This window comes from Spinacia oleracea, chromosome 3 (genome assembly GCF_020520425.1).
Source record: "Spinacia oleracea cultivar Varoflay chromosome 3, BTI_SOV_V1, whole genome shotgun sequence".
In the NCBI taxonomy this organism is placed as follows: domain Eukaryota; kingdom Viridiplantae; phylum Streptophyta; class Magnoliopsida; order Caryophyllales; family Amaranthaceae; genus Spinacia; species Spinacia oleracea.
In genome coordinates this window covers 109,474,925-109,489,940 of record NC_079489.1, presented here as the reverse complement: position 1 = coordinate 109,489,940, position 15,016 = coordinate 109,474,925, and the positions used below count along the sequence as shown (strand labels likewise).

General features: G+C 41.4%; 1 long non-coding RNA gene across 1 annotated transcript; it reads left to right on the top strand.

The window, feature by feature from the left end:
• Positions 1-8,114: 8,114 nt before the first annotated feature.
• LOC110803773 (uncharacterized) lies at positions 8,115-9,264 on the top strand. The gene is made up of 3 exons (XR_002537577.2): positions 8,115-8,230; positions 8,709-8,828; positions 8,973-9,264. It is a non-coding gene; the product is annotated as an uncharacterized lncRNA (long non-coding RNA).
• Positions 9,265-15,016: the final 5,752 nt, after the last annotated feature.

The window sequence follows — 15,016 nt, the reverse complement described above, 5'->3', positions numbered from 1 at the left end:
CTGCCTGCCTTTCCTTTGTCCTTGGAACCTGTGCCACTCAAATGGTACTACCACCAGGACCCTAAGCTCTTCCCCACTTGGGAGGACTTTGTCAATGTCTTCATCAAGCAATACTCGTCGAACATGGATTTTCAAGTCACCATGCGCGAGCTGGAAGTCCTCTTCCAAAAGAAAAATTAAGGTTTCACGACCTACTTCGCTAGATGGAGGGACCAAGCGGCCCAACTAATCAATAGGCCTCCTGAAACTGAATTGGTCCAAAAATTCATTGACAACCTAGACCCAGCTTATAAACAACATCTTAGATACTTGGGCCTTGATACCTTCAAGAGGGTTTATGATGTATGAATAAAGATCGAGGATGACCTCACAAAAATAGTACAAAGCAAGCCTGCATATAAAAGTAACACCTACAACAGGGGCCACACGCCTCAAGCCCAAGAGGTCCACGCCGTAGAAGAAACCCCAACCCGAAGGAGCCCCGGGAGGTGGACCCGAGACCGAAAGTTTGCCCCACTCGGGTTGACTCTAGTACAAGCCTTCCAAAGAATAACCAAACAAGAAAACTAAGGCCCATAGGCCCCACACCCGACCCTTAATTCAAAAATAAATACTGGGTCGAGGGCGCCCGCTGCGAGTTCCATCAAGGAAATGGGCATGATACTGAAAACTGCTGGAATCTAAAAAACACGATCCAGGATATGATAGAGGATGAAATAATACCTCTCCCTAACGTTGGCAAACCCAACAACAACAAGAGTCCACTCGGCTCTTGTCACATCTCTCTCGATCAACCAAAAAATATGAACTTTGACCCTACGGTGTATATTACGCCCCAAGGTGCACCACTTGCCATGGTCCCTATAGATCAAATCGAGAGAGAAGTGTGCGGTGTGTGAGATGATGATGCTGAAGATATCTACCTGTCCCAAGTATCGGGCCAGGACATTTTTACTGAAACTTGGCCCAGGCATGCTCCCATTGACACCACCCCTCAAGAGCCCGAAGTTGACAATCTCACTCGGTTCGGAAGGGTATACCAACAGGATATTCGCCCACCCCCTATGGACGACATCCCAGTCAGACAGACTCCTGAAAACGTGCGACACACCACCGTCGCAGAAGTCATCGAAAATCCCCTCTTGAAGCAACTAAAAAGAACTAAAGCCGAGATTACTATCTGGGATCTCATGTGCACTTCAAAGGAACATCGTGAAAAACTTATTCTCTAACTTGACCTCATCTCAGTCCCTACGGACATCACACCTGACTCCTTGGTTAACCACGTCACGAGAGATGTTGAGGAAAAAGCAATAGTTTTTACTGACAAAGACTTACCTAAAGAAGGAGGCGCCCACAATAAGGCTCTCTATCTAGTGGTTGGATGCAAAGGACAAAACATCCCCCTAGCACTCGTAGATAACGGTTCAGCGGTAAATGTTTGCCCATTGCGAACCGCCCATTGCTTGGGGCTAGGAAATGATGACTTCCAAACCTCCACGCAAGGGGTGCGAGCCTATGATAACTCTCGAAGGCCTGTGTTGGGGAAAATCAACCTCACAATACAAATCGGGCCTGTGGCACGCACCACAGAGTTTCAGATAATTGACATCAAGCCCACTTTCAACCTCCTCTTAGAGCGCCCTTGGCTCCATGACTTAGGAGGTGTGGCTTCTACCTTGCACCAGATGGTTAAACATAACCATAACGGGGTAATTCTGGAAATACGCGCCCCTCCTCTCGACGTCAGTTGTACTATGGTCGGAACGACTGATGCTGCAGAAGACCTTTACGGTTTTCAAGTGGATGAAGTCATCCAAGTCATTGAGGACTACAATTTAGCATTTCTAGATCCGCGAGCGTCCCGGGTCATCCCTAAAATATTGCTAGCTCAAGGCTATTTCCCAGGAACTCCATTGGGCATAAGGAAGAAGAACAACATGTTCCATCCCCCACCCAACAAAACTACTCCCTTTGGTCTAGGCTATACACCAACGGAGGAAGATATTGCTGACTACTTGTCTAGGCTACGCTTTAAGCCAGCCAAGACAAAACAAACCACCCTTTTTCCCCCATACCAAAGAACCCTTAACAGTATGTTTGTCCGAGAAGGAGAAGAACACCCATGCTGCGACTTCCCTGAACCCTTTGTTCAGAATGGCCTGCTAAAACCCGGATTTGAGATTTTCCATGACTGTCATACTATGGATGAGGCACCCCACCTCGCCAAGACTGAAACAGCTGAAATATTAGACAACCAAGCTCTATGGACATTGTTTAACGAATCGAGGCCTATGGAGGACGAGACTGTAATAACCACCCTAGCCCTGCAAGATGAAGGTTTCAATCCAACCCGGTTAATCACTCCTACATCAACACCAGAAGAGACCGAGAACGGATGGGTGAAGACATATCAGTGGGTCAATGCAAAGGGAATAGAGTTCAAGATGAGTACAGGCGAAGGACCAAAGTTCTACGAGACTAAACCCAAGGCTTGAGCCATAGAGAGTACTTTAGCAAAACGCCTAGTAGTTCTTTAGATGATAGGGAAAAAAAAAAGCTCTAGTTATGGTCCTAAGAACCCCCTAGAATGTTGATTAATTTATTTTCGGTGTGTTTTCCATACTTTCCAAATTAATAAAAGGCGTAAGATTTCTCCTAAAAAATTACTGTATACCTCATTGCCCCGAAAAACAAAAACATGGTGATCAGAATCCCAAAAGTTTAAGGCGGCATACAGAAAGTTATAATCAATGTTAATTTGTTGTAAGCCTAAAGGTGCTTTGTTGTAAGCCTAAAAGTGCCTCTAAGTGGTATCCTTTCAGCAAAACCTTTTCTGTGGAATTAAGGGCTCTAAGCCAGCGCCTAACAACTCGTTGGAGGGAGAAAGGAGGAATCGACATGGCAAGCGTAGAAAAAAATAAAGCTAGATAATTGTAGGAGAGAAGAAGTTGGCAGTGGTGAAAAAGAAAACGTACTTAACCCCCTATATATACACGAAATCATCCTGATCCCATTCGGAAACGCGTTGAGAAATCTGGAAAAATAAAAAAGGCTGCTAAGGTAGCATTTTCAGCGCCCGAGGCTGGGCGCCGAAATATCTAACGCCAGGCCTGGGGCGATGAAAATGCAGCCCAAGGCCTAAATCTTCCAAAACGCGAACCAGAAAATGCCTAAAAGCGTGTTAGTAGACACGGGGCCCTGTTGTAATCAAGATCAAGCCCAAAGCACTTTTAGAGCCCAAATAGTGAAAGCAAATGTCGAAACTTAGACTCGTCTCAAAAAATATGTGTACATTTTTCAAAGGAATAAAAAAAACATATAATAATCAAGGTCATTCTTCGAAACAAAAAAAAAATCATTACGTCGTTGGTTTCTCAAATTAAAAGCGTTTATTTGTCAAAAAGATCAATCCGGGCCAAAGTAAGCTCGATGTATTAATCATTGAAAAATGAAGCAAACTTTGTCGCCCAGAAATGAAGTCGCACTCCACGATTTCATCAAAGTAGCATACCACTACCAAGGTCGCTCGCACTTACGAGCACGATCCCAAACACGATCAAGGACGTTATAAAATACGCACTTTTCTTGGCAAAGAGCGACCACCAAGTACAAATGCTTGGGGGCTTGAATGAAAGAAAATATACGATACAAGTTAAAACAACACTTTCAGGCTTGGACAACTTCAAAAGACGGACTCGACCTCAAAGCAAAGGTCTCTGTTAACATTCGCATATGGTCCCACCAGTCATTTCGCAAGGACCTAAGTAATGGCATAACTAGGCCAGTTCTAAACGGTGGCATACATCATATGAGCCGCAAAGACTTGTTCAAAACCATGAAAGGCGGACGGCCACGAAACGATGGTCCGTTTAGACACGTTGCCAACCCACATTCACGTTACAACTAAACCCGAGCATTTCTCGAGAGAACTCGCTCTTACAAGAATGAATAAAAATTCTCAAAAGAAATCCCAAGGATAAATGAAATAGGTTCTGGCCCACCTCGATCAGGCAGATCGCGTCAGAACCATGCGAGTCCCAAATAAAAAAAAAAAACGAATTCAGGTTCGCCCACCTTCAGCGGGCGGGATCTGTGTCACTAAAACGCGCAGGTCCTCAGTTTTCGAAAACAAAAAAATAATAATAAAGTAAAATCTTCAAAAAACAGGCTCGCCATCTTCAGCCGGCGGGGTCCTTATTTTCAAAACATCAAAGCAGATTCGTCCACTTCTATCGGACGGGGCGTCCACCCTCAGCAGGACAGGCTTGCCACCTTCAGCGGGCGGGGTCTGTGTCACTAACCGCGCAGGTCCTTAGTCGCTGCAGCGATAACTTTTCCTGGTTTCCCTTTTCCAAAAATCAAAGGATGGTTTCCCTTTTCCAAAAATCAAAGGATGGTTTCCCTTTTCCAAAAATCAAAGGACCGTTTCTCTTTTCAAAAAAACAAAAAATTGGTTTTCCGCTTTTCCAAAAAAGAGTGATGTGCTGGATTTTCCTTCGTTTTACATCCTATAAAACAAGGGGGTTTTCTCGTTTAGCTAACCCTGAAAATGAGAATCTTTAAAAACATTTTTACCTCGTGATTGGGCTTCGCCAGCCTGGTTACACTTTATAGCTTTGATTTCGAAAACGTCTATAGATACTTCCAATGACAAAGTGAGGGAGTTTCTATACATCTGTAGGTACTTCCAATGACAAAGTGAGGGAGTTTCTATACTTAGCAAATTCCAATGACACGTGAGGAATGTGTTAACACTTCAAGTGATGACCATGAAGTCAAATGTTATCATTTGGGGGCTCGTGGGACCCTTGCAAAATAGGTCACATACACCATGGCTTGTATGACGCACTCCGTCTGATACTTTGACCATCGTCTTACTCCAAGACTCAGTCAAAGTGGTGGCTAACTGTAGACACCTACTTTTGTCCCCATTCCCGAAAGGGAAGGTTAGATGATGAGAACATAAATCTCCACTTGGCAACGCATCTCCTATAAGATAACGAATCTCAATCACCCTTTTTATTTCGGTCAAAACTGCTATTTATAGAAACCTGCTAAGAATAGTCACTACCGTAAGAAGTAGTTGTTAAAAGTGGCAAAGTCATAAAAGATAGAAATCTGTCAGAATTAGGTGTTGCACTCCAACATAAGTCCTAAAAGAGATAGAATTAGCAAAAGGAATTCTATTCCTACTATAATTCGAAAATAAGAGTTACGTATTAATTAAATTCCTAACGAACCTAGAGTTCGTAACGGGCCCAGACGCATTCCGTCATTAGTTAATACGCAGTAAGAAACTCTGATAAGTCTCAAAAGATCCGTGTTTAAGAGTCCAAATCTGACAAAAAGGCTCCACTCAGATCCTATTATCAACGCCTGGGTCTGGGCGCCGAAATCTTCGGCGCCCAGCCCTGGGCGCTGAAAATACATAGGGCCGTGTCGTCTCCGAATTCTTTTTGGATTCTTATTCTAGAAATCTATCTTTCCAGAAACTCTTTCCCTATAAATACAGCCTCAAAACCAACGTGAACACAACACACAATTCCATAACCTGAGTATTGACTCTAGCCTTAAGCCTAGCCTCACGCTGCGAAATTGATCCGGCGTTCTATCGCAATCGACCCAAAAGTCGAACAGAACGCGTCCTGCCCCTTGTAGATGATGATTTAAGCCTAAATACTGGAACACTGCTTAGAAACCCGAGATTCGTTAAATAAAAGGAGAAATAGCAAAGCCAAGTGGTTAGTTTTCTGAGAACCGTGACGCACCTCTCAAGGGTGCGTTGTAATGTGTCCCTCATATTATTTAATGGCTTTCATCACCCTTTTCTAAAATCGTCAAACTATCAACTCGATTGATCTATCACGCCTAATACGATAATACCCTGGACAATTGAATTATCATGCTAGGTACCTTAAATCAATCTAAATAAGATAATCACGATCGATTTAGTATTATGTGTTGCATATTGCTAAAATCAATTCAGAATAGTTTAATAGTTTAACGCATGTCCCTTCAATTATTTATGCTGAGCTAGTAAGGATAACCTGCCTCTGGAATTATCGATGAGCACTCCTCTCGGTAGTTATAGTCCCCCGGACTCTCAATCTCTGCCCTGCGGGTGTACGTTGAGCGATCCCCACACCAGGGATCACAAGGGAACCTATGGCCGTCGTGGTCGAACATAATTGCACTCCCTTTATGTCACGATAACCGGGTTTTGTCAGTTTTTCTCATTATCGTTAAAAACTGAATGGCGACTCCTATATTACTAGTCGATTGGGTGTAAACTCACAGGAAATCTAACTACACTTGATCTGACGACGTTACGCCCACGAGGGACGAGGTCACGCATTAGCCTCGTGCTTTTTCGACCCCCTCACAGTCTACAGACCACAAAGAGGAGACTACATGTCTTCTTCACTGCCCTACACGTGGACAAATCACTCCCCTATTTTCTGGAAGAAGGGTTGAGGCCAACCTTTTGGACTCATTACTTCACCAGGACCCAAAAAGCCCTTATATGTCTCTTATCATTGTGACTACTCCAGAAGAGGGATACTTGTCCTCTTCTCCAAGCTTAGCCAATCATATGGGGAGAATTCTAGGTCATTCCTTCTAAACCTAGTACTAAATAAATCACCAGACCCCAAGGATAAGGACATTCAATTCACAGCAACCACAAGTATTATATGCTCTGCCTTCTCTCTACGTTTTTTCTCTAAAAGCACATACTTACTTAGGCATCGGAGGGAATATTCCGAGAGGAATATTCTTGTTTTGCAGGTGGGAGCTGAGATCGTGCTGTGTTCTACCGGAAACCTCCTAGTCATCAGCTTATCGGAAAAACCCCACAACATTTGGCGTCGTCTTTGGGGATGTACGGTAATATGGAAGATCAACGACCTGAGAATGAACCTGGGCGGCCTATTCGAGAGGAGCGGCCACCCCAAGAAAGGGAGATGTCGTTTGAGCACCAGCAGACGCCCATCCAAAGAGTCACGAGTGATGCCGCTCGGACTTTTGCTGCAGGACACACTCCTAGTCATGCCATCGAGTTAGAAGTGTCTAGTGAGGAAGACGATCAGGCGAACCACCTGCCCCCTGGAGGACACTTGGATCCTCGGGCTGACACCATAATAGAAGAGAACCCATATATGACCGTCTCGGTAGGAACCCTGCGAGCCATCTTGGCCGGCTTCAAGGCTGACATAGGTAAGACGGTCAATGCTGAGGTACAAAAGAATATTCTAATTTATAACATAAGGGCACCTGACGACCGAGAGCGGCCAGCGGTAACTAGACCATCACTTTTCTTGCGTCCCCCGAATGTTTGGACTAGGCAGGCGGAGGAAGACGCCAGAAGGCGGTTACCATGGAATCAAGCCAATCCGACTCAAACTCACCTGCCGCGCAGGTTGCCTCACCGGCTGATTGGAGAAACGTCTCGAGGACGTGGACAACCACAGGCTGAGCTAGTGCCTGATTTTGAATCTGAGCTCTCTGAAACAGGGTTCCAACCCGGCTATGCAGGACAGGCCTCTTCCTCGTCCGACTTACACGCATTTAAGTCAGACAAGTCCGCGAGCTACCCACCCGAGTTTGCATACCCGGCGGTAGGAACCTTCTCGGCGACATCCATACTCGCAGTACCAAGACCCTATGTATCACATTCAACAAGGAGTATCCCATCTGGCCATCGGTCACTCCACCCCCTTTGCAGACAACATCATGAGAGCACCTAAAGAGCCCAAGATTAAGCCGCCTAACATTGATGCCTATGACGGGACGACGATCCAGATATGCATCTTCTAGCTTATAGGCATCACATGTACGTGAAAGGAACAACTGAGTCCACATGGTGCAAGTATTTTCCAGGCACATTGAAGGGTGTAGCGTCTAAGTGGTTTGAGAGACTCCCTGCTGGAACCATTAGTTATTTCTCCGATCTTGAGCTATTATTTTCCACCCGGTTCATGGCTCACAAAGAAGAAAATAAGATAAGTGTGCATCTGAGTTGAATTCAGCAAGGGAAAGATGAGTCGTTGAGGAGTTATGTAAAGAGATTCAACATTAACATCACATTGAATTGAGATAGCCATGCAATTAAACATGTTGAGGAACTAGTAAGTCTGACTACCTTTCTACTTCTCTTGTGTTTTTATACAATAGAACATGAGCTTTCAAGCGAGCTTTAAACAAAAGGAGACAAGATGAGACAGTCAAGGTATGTCATTTACTCTATTGGCCTGGAATATTGAAAGCTAAAATTTGTATCATGATTAGTAAATTTAATGTCACCGTCTAAGTTATATCCTAGAATTTTTTTGCAGTAATGCATTGAAGATGTTGAAAAATGTCTGCTAAAAATAACGAAGCTATCGAGCTTAGACAGTAGTTTGATATTATTATGTTACTTAATCACTTTAGAAACAAGGTAATCTCAGTATCTATCTATTTTTCTTTCAACCTCTACACTTTAGAAACAACGTAATCTCAGTATCTATCTATTTATCTTTCAACCTGTACTTTTTTTAGATAGCGTTGGTACATAAATTTTGGGTGCTACCAAGTACAGATGAAGAAAGTTTAGCAAAATTCCAAGTACCAATGAAGAAATTTTAGCACTTAAAGATGATGAGAATTTTTTTTGTGGTCGTTTTTTGTATACGCTGCTCTTATTTCAGGTTACCTTTCTTCTGCAGGTTGGAACTTGGTTATGACCGAGGTCATAACAATGATGGATCACATACAGGGAATCAATTATATTGCGAGGAGGTGCATGAGCTCAACTGTTTCCTCATACCAGCAGAACAACACCTGTTGTAAGTAAATTTGAATTCACAATACAGGTTAATGTTGTAGGATGCTACAAACTTATTGATATTCTGATGAGTATTGTATCAATAAGGTATAAACATTATCCATATTAACTCCTGAATAACTGCTTCATTTACGCCTTATACCAGCCGTGCATCTGATTATGGATTGATGAAGATAGACAGCAGAGGCCAAGTTGTCCAATTTTATTAACAAACCCAAGGGAGATGACTTGGAATCTATGGTGACAAAGCCTTTATATTATGTAGTTATGTTTTCTTTGTTTATACAACTGAAAAGAATGAAGACTAAATCATTTTGATGTCCGCTTTTCTACAGCAAGTGGACTCCCAAATCCTTGGATTATCTCAAAAGATGCATCAAGTAACCCTTACATTGTATCCATGGGAGTTTGTGTTTAAGACAGATGTTCTACTTAAACTTCTAACACACACATACCCAAGATCCTATGATTTTGGGTTTGAAATTCTTACAGGTATAATTCTAAAAGATGATCTCTTTCCTGTGAAGGATGTATTATTCATTTATTCATTATACAAAAAGTCGGCATCTGAAATGACTTTTCCCTATTTTTAGCCGAGTATTTCAAGTAGTACTACCATTAATTATTCTTGAAAGCCTATTAGCTCAAATGGTAAAGCAATGTGCCACGCACGTATATGTAGGTTCGAGTCCTACATAGGTTGCACTTATGCGACTCAATAGTAGAAGCTAAAATATGCATCGCCTCTAACAAATGAGGCGACACTATATAGTATCATATGCATCGCCTCAAACAAAATTCGCGACACTAAAGAGTACCATATGAGTCGCCTCTATCGAAGTAGGCGACAACATAGAGTACTATATGCATCACCTCAAACTAAGCAGGCGACACCGTAGAGTACTATATGAAGGAAATAATGCCCTTGGTCCAAGTATGCATTCTATGTTAAGTCTAATAAATGCGGTTCAGTATTAATTAACAAGTTAATAATTCAGTGAGATCAAGTGAGCTGAATGCCTAGCTAGAGGCCGCTTCAGTTCAAGTGGAATTGATGATATTAATCCACAGCTTACTCTTGACTGAACCCGTAGGGTCACACAAATAGTACGTAAACGGATCAAGTATTTAATGGCATTAAATACTCCATCTATGAATATTCGGAACCGACGGATCTTGGTTTCAGTGGGAGCTAAGATCGTCACAGGCAAGAAATGAATACTCCGGAAACGATGATATTGCCGGAAACGGAAATATGGATCGTATCGGAAATATGAATATTATCCAAGTCGTAGATGTTGCCGGAAACGGAAACATGGTACGTATCGGAAAATATTATTGGAAATGGAAATATTACCAGAATCGGAAATATTGCCGGAAACGGAAATATTGTCAGAATCGGAAATATTACCGGAATCGGAAAATAATTCCGGAAACGGAAATATTAAATATTTGTTCGAAACGGAAATTAATTCCGGAATCGGAAATATTAAATATTGTTCGTATCGGAAATAGATTCCGGAAATGGAAATTTAATCGGAAGCGTATCGTACGAATTAGCATCGGACGAGGCCTGCCGGACGAAGGCCCAGCACGAAGCCGGGCCATCGCCCAGCAAGCACGCACGCCACAAGCCCAGAGCGCACCAAGGCCACGGATGCGTGGGCCGCGCTGCATGGGCTGCTGCTCGCATACGCATGGGCAGCCCTTGTGGCTGCCGTGTGTGTGTGTGAGTTTGTGCTCATGCGTGATTCCTAAAACTGCAAGAGTTAGTGTGTGATTAAATTCCTATTCCTAATTAGATAAATTAATTAAATAGAATTCATGTAGGATTCTAATTTCAATTAATTCGTATCCTACTAGGATTGCGATTCCTTTTCCATAACTCTATAAATAAAGGCCTAGGGGTCATTATTTATATACAAGTTTTTAAGTATTCAAAACTAAGATTTTTAAGCAGAAAAATCAGCCAATATTCTTGCCTACCCAACCGAAAATATTAGAACCTTAAGGGCGATTCTAGTTGGTCAATCTTAAGGCGGATCCGGACGTGCTGTGGACTATCTACGGAGGGACGACACTTGGAGTCCTAAAGACTTGTTCTTGTTCGGTTCGGGCGCAGCTAGGGAAGGCACGCAACAAAGAGTATGCATCTAAACTATGCTAAATGATTATGTGTAAATAATATGTTTCCTGGCTTTATGGTTTTTCCGCATGATTTATGAACTGTCATATGAATCATAACCTAACAGTGGTATCACGAGCCCCTTATTATTTTCATAATCTAAATTGCATGAACATGGTTAAATATTACAAATTTGCAAGAATTAAAAGGGGTGATTAATTTTCGTAATTGTTAATTAATTGCAAATTGCGTTTATTTAATTATACGTACGCAGTTTTTCGGCAGTTTCTTCATTACTCATCCGAATTGAGTGATTTTTGTGTCAATTCCGCATGTAAAAGGCATTCTAAAATTTTGACAAAAATAGTATTTTTCTGCCGAACCCAGAATTCTCAAATTCGAAGCCTAACTATGACTTTTCGAAGGTTTTAGTTTTTCGAATGCAAAATTTCGTAAATTTAAGATGTTAAATTAAATATTTGCGATTCTTGTTGATAAATCTTGAATTTTTGATTGACCTACTGCATATGTTTAACAAGTTTGAATGCCTAGTCTTGTTAATTATGCAATCTAATTTGTAATTATGATTAATTTGTTGAAAATTAGAATAATTTAGAATTAATTTGATTTTCATAATTAATTGTAATTTAATTAGAAACCTATGATTAAAAACCACCATAAAAAATTGTAAATTTACGATAAATTTTAAATTTTTATGACCTAGACTTGAATCCATATCAATCGGAAATCAATTGGATAATAAATTTTCGATTTTTTCGCCCTAAAATTATGAAATTAATATTATTTATTAATTTGTCATTAATTTTAAATATAAAATTTTAAATTTTTATGCGATTCGTTCAAATAACTTGCACGCACGAAGCAATGGACGCTTCGTGTTACCCTTAAGGGGTGTTGTATAATGCGGGCATGCGACGACGAGCAAGGGAGCTCGTCGCCCGTGCGGCACGAATGCAATGAGCAAGGGCGTAGTGCACGAGCACAAGGCAGCAGCCCTGCCTTGTGTCGTGTGCCACGAGCAATGAACGAATGGGCATGGGCGAGGGGCGAGCCAAGGCAGTCGCGTGTGGGCAGCAAGCGAGCTGCGCCACAACGCGCGCTGCCTCGCACAAGTGCGCGCAGCCTCGCGCGCAGCGAGCGCAAGCTCGCGTGCCACGAGCGCTGCGCCCAGCACTACTCGCGCGCACAGCGCGCGATGTCGCTCGCCCAGCGAGCGATATCGCGCCCCAGCGAGCGATGGCTCGCGCGCACAGCGCGCGATGTCGCCCGCCCAGCGAGCGATGTCGCGCCCCAGCGAGCGATGGCTCGCGCGCACAGCGCGCGATGTCGCCCGCCCAGCGAGCGATGTCGCGCCCCAGCGAGCGATGGCTCGCGCGCACAGCGCGCGATGTCGCCCGCCCAGCGAGCGATGTCGCGCCCCAGCGAGCGATGGCTCGCGCGCACAGCGAGCGAGCCAGCGCGCCCAGCGAGCGATGTCGCGCGCCCAGCGAGCGATCTCGCGCGCGCGCACTGCGAGCGATAGCTCGCGTGCGATGGGGCGCTGTGCGGAGGCTTGTGATAGGACAGCAGCAGCTATGCGACGAGCGCATGGGCTGCGCGCACATGGCCAGCAATGGCTGTGTGCGTACGGCCCATGGGCGTGCAACGCGTAGGGTGTTTGCGTTACGATTAGATCGTTTTGAATGTTTAATTTGAAAATTTCAGTTCACGTAATTTTAATTAATTTTAAAATTAATAATTTGAATTAATTTCTTGGATTTTAATTTTGAATATTATAATTATAATAAATGGAATTTATTCTAATTATTTTACTAAAATTAAAATCATGAATTAATTTAAATGCGACTGAAATTAAATTAAATTTTTGGATTCAATTATAAATTTATATGAGCTTTAAATTTTAATTAAATTTGTATGTTTCCGGTTAGACTAGAAATACAATTTTATGTTTAAAATTAGTAAAGCATATGAATTTATTGGTTTAAGTGGGAGCGCTTTTTAGTCATAAACTCTTGATTAGGTCTACAAATCCTTAAGGTTAAAACAACTTGATTAGAATTAATAAGGACTGAATAATTGGTAGATTATTGGTGCCCTTGATTAATTGCTGCAAATGTTTACGTGATGCATAATGTGTTTTACTAACCAGCTATGTGGGCCATTCATGATAATGAATGGGTGAATGGTATATATTGTATATGTACTGTTTTGCAGGTTATGAAGTGACTAGTATGGCCCAAATAGGATAGAAAATATGGTCTGTGTACCATTAATTTGAATGTAATTGGTCTAAAGCACCAAAGTTATTTTTCAATTCAAATATGGTCTGCGTACCATCAAATAGTTGTAATTAGTTATAGCTTATCCTATTTGAAGAAAATGGTGCCTCCCACGGAGATTTTCAAGACGGACTTTGAAGTCAAAACTTCAAGATGAAGTCGGGCCATACTAGATCACAAATATCTTATGCATGTTTTAAGTTATTTATTGTTTTAAATATGTCTTAAAATGCATGAGATCAAAAGCTTGATTATGTTGCATGATTAAGGATTTTAGTTCACTTAAAATCTAACCAACATAGTAAGAGCCTTAAGTTCCAAACTTAAAAATTGAGTTAAAAGGTGCCATGCCAAAATATACACTTGCTTGGATATCCTTTACATCAATCTAGTAATAGTTTTCGCTCAGCGAGGTGTTACTTATTGGTCCTAAAGGGGCAAGGTACACAAATAATTGTGAGTACATGTTAGTTTTGGTGAAACTCAACGATATAAGTAAGGAGTCCTTTTATGTCGTGGCAAAATCGATAGGCTTACCTAACAAGTTCTTAGACGTACCTATCAACCAAGAGTAGTTTTTAGACTATTAGCAAAAGGCTTTTGCTTACCTAAAATGTTTTAGAATTGAGTCGACAAACTGTGCTTAATTCTTCAATGGTTTTAGGGTCTTGGAATCATTTTATTCACACCTGCCGGAACAATAAAATCGAATAAAATGCTAATAACTTGTTTGAATTGCATGGTTGCTTTAATTTCAAGTTATTATTCATGATAAATGTTTAAACTTTGCATGCTTCAATGTATGTTTTAATTATTGTTTATAATTAAATATCTTGCACTGCAATAAATCCTTTTAGAAAGGTAACAGTAAATTTCCTCGATTGGTAGTGAATCCAAGAACGATTCACGGAAATGAGAGAAAGTGAGCAATTTAAAATGTACGTTTCTTATAGCGACTTTTATGGTTGTTTTCGAACGTCAAAATCGAATGGCAAACCAATTGGTGCTTGTGAATTCAAAATACACTGTAGTTTTGAGATCATAAAGCATTGAGTTTAATACGCTCAGCTTTACCAATGGTTAACAACCTAATATCTTTGTCCATTTAATTCTCGAATGAGTCTAGTCCCTAGACATTCGAATAGATCGATGCTTAGAGAACTTTAGAAGCTTCTGGTAAGATCATCTAGTTGAAACAAAATATTCAACATAAATTAAAATGGTAAAGAACCTTGTTGGTGACATTGAACATGTCTAACAAAGTATAAAAGTCAACACTAAAGAATTCAATTCTTAAGACTATAAGAAAGGGTACAAGAAATAGGAAAACAAAGGAACAAATGAAAGGAATTACGATTCCGTTTCTACCTATAAGTTTATATTTAAAGTGAAGTGACCTAGCAATCAAACTTCCTTGGTATCATATACCGCTTGAGGTTCTTACTTCGGTAATAACTCAAACGATGGAAGCTAGGATACACTAATGACCTACAAGTGGGAAATGAAGCATGGCAATGCTACATTAGTTGTAGGGTCATCTAAGTTTGTTTTAAGTCCTTTCAAAGGCTGGAACTTAATGGCTATTTTGTTCCATAATCAGCATACCTAAATTTCTGTTTCAAACACAGAAAGACTCACATTCAAGAAAAACAAAAACAATGTTTGTTTGTTTATTTGAATGAAATGGTCAATTACAGGTTGAGTCAATATGCTTGATTAAAACAAACAACTCTTTAAAAAACTTTACTAGGTTCAAATCAACTT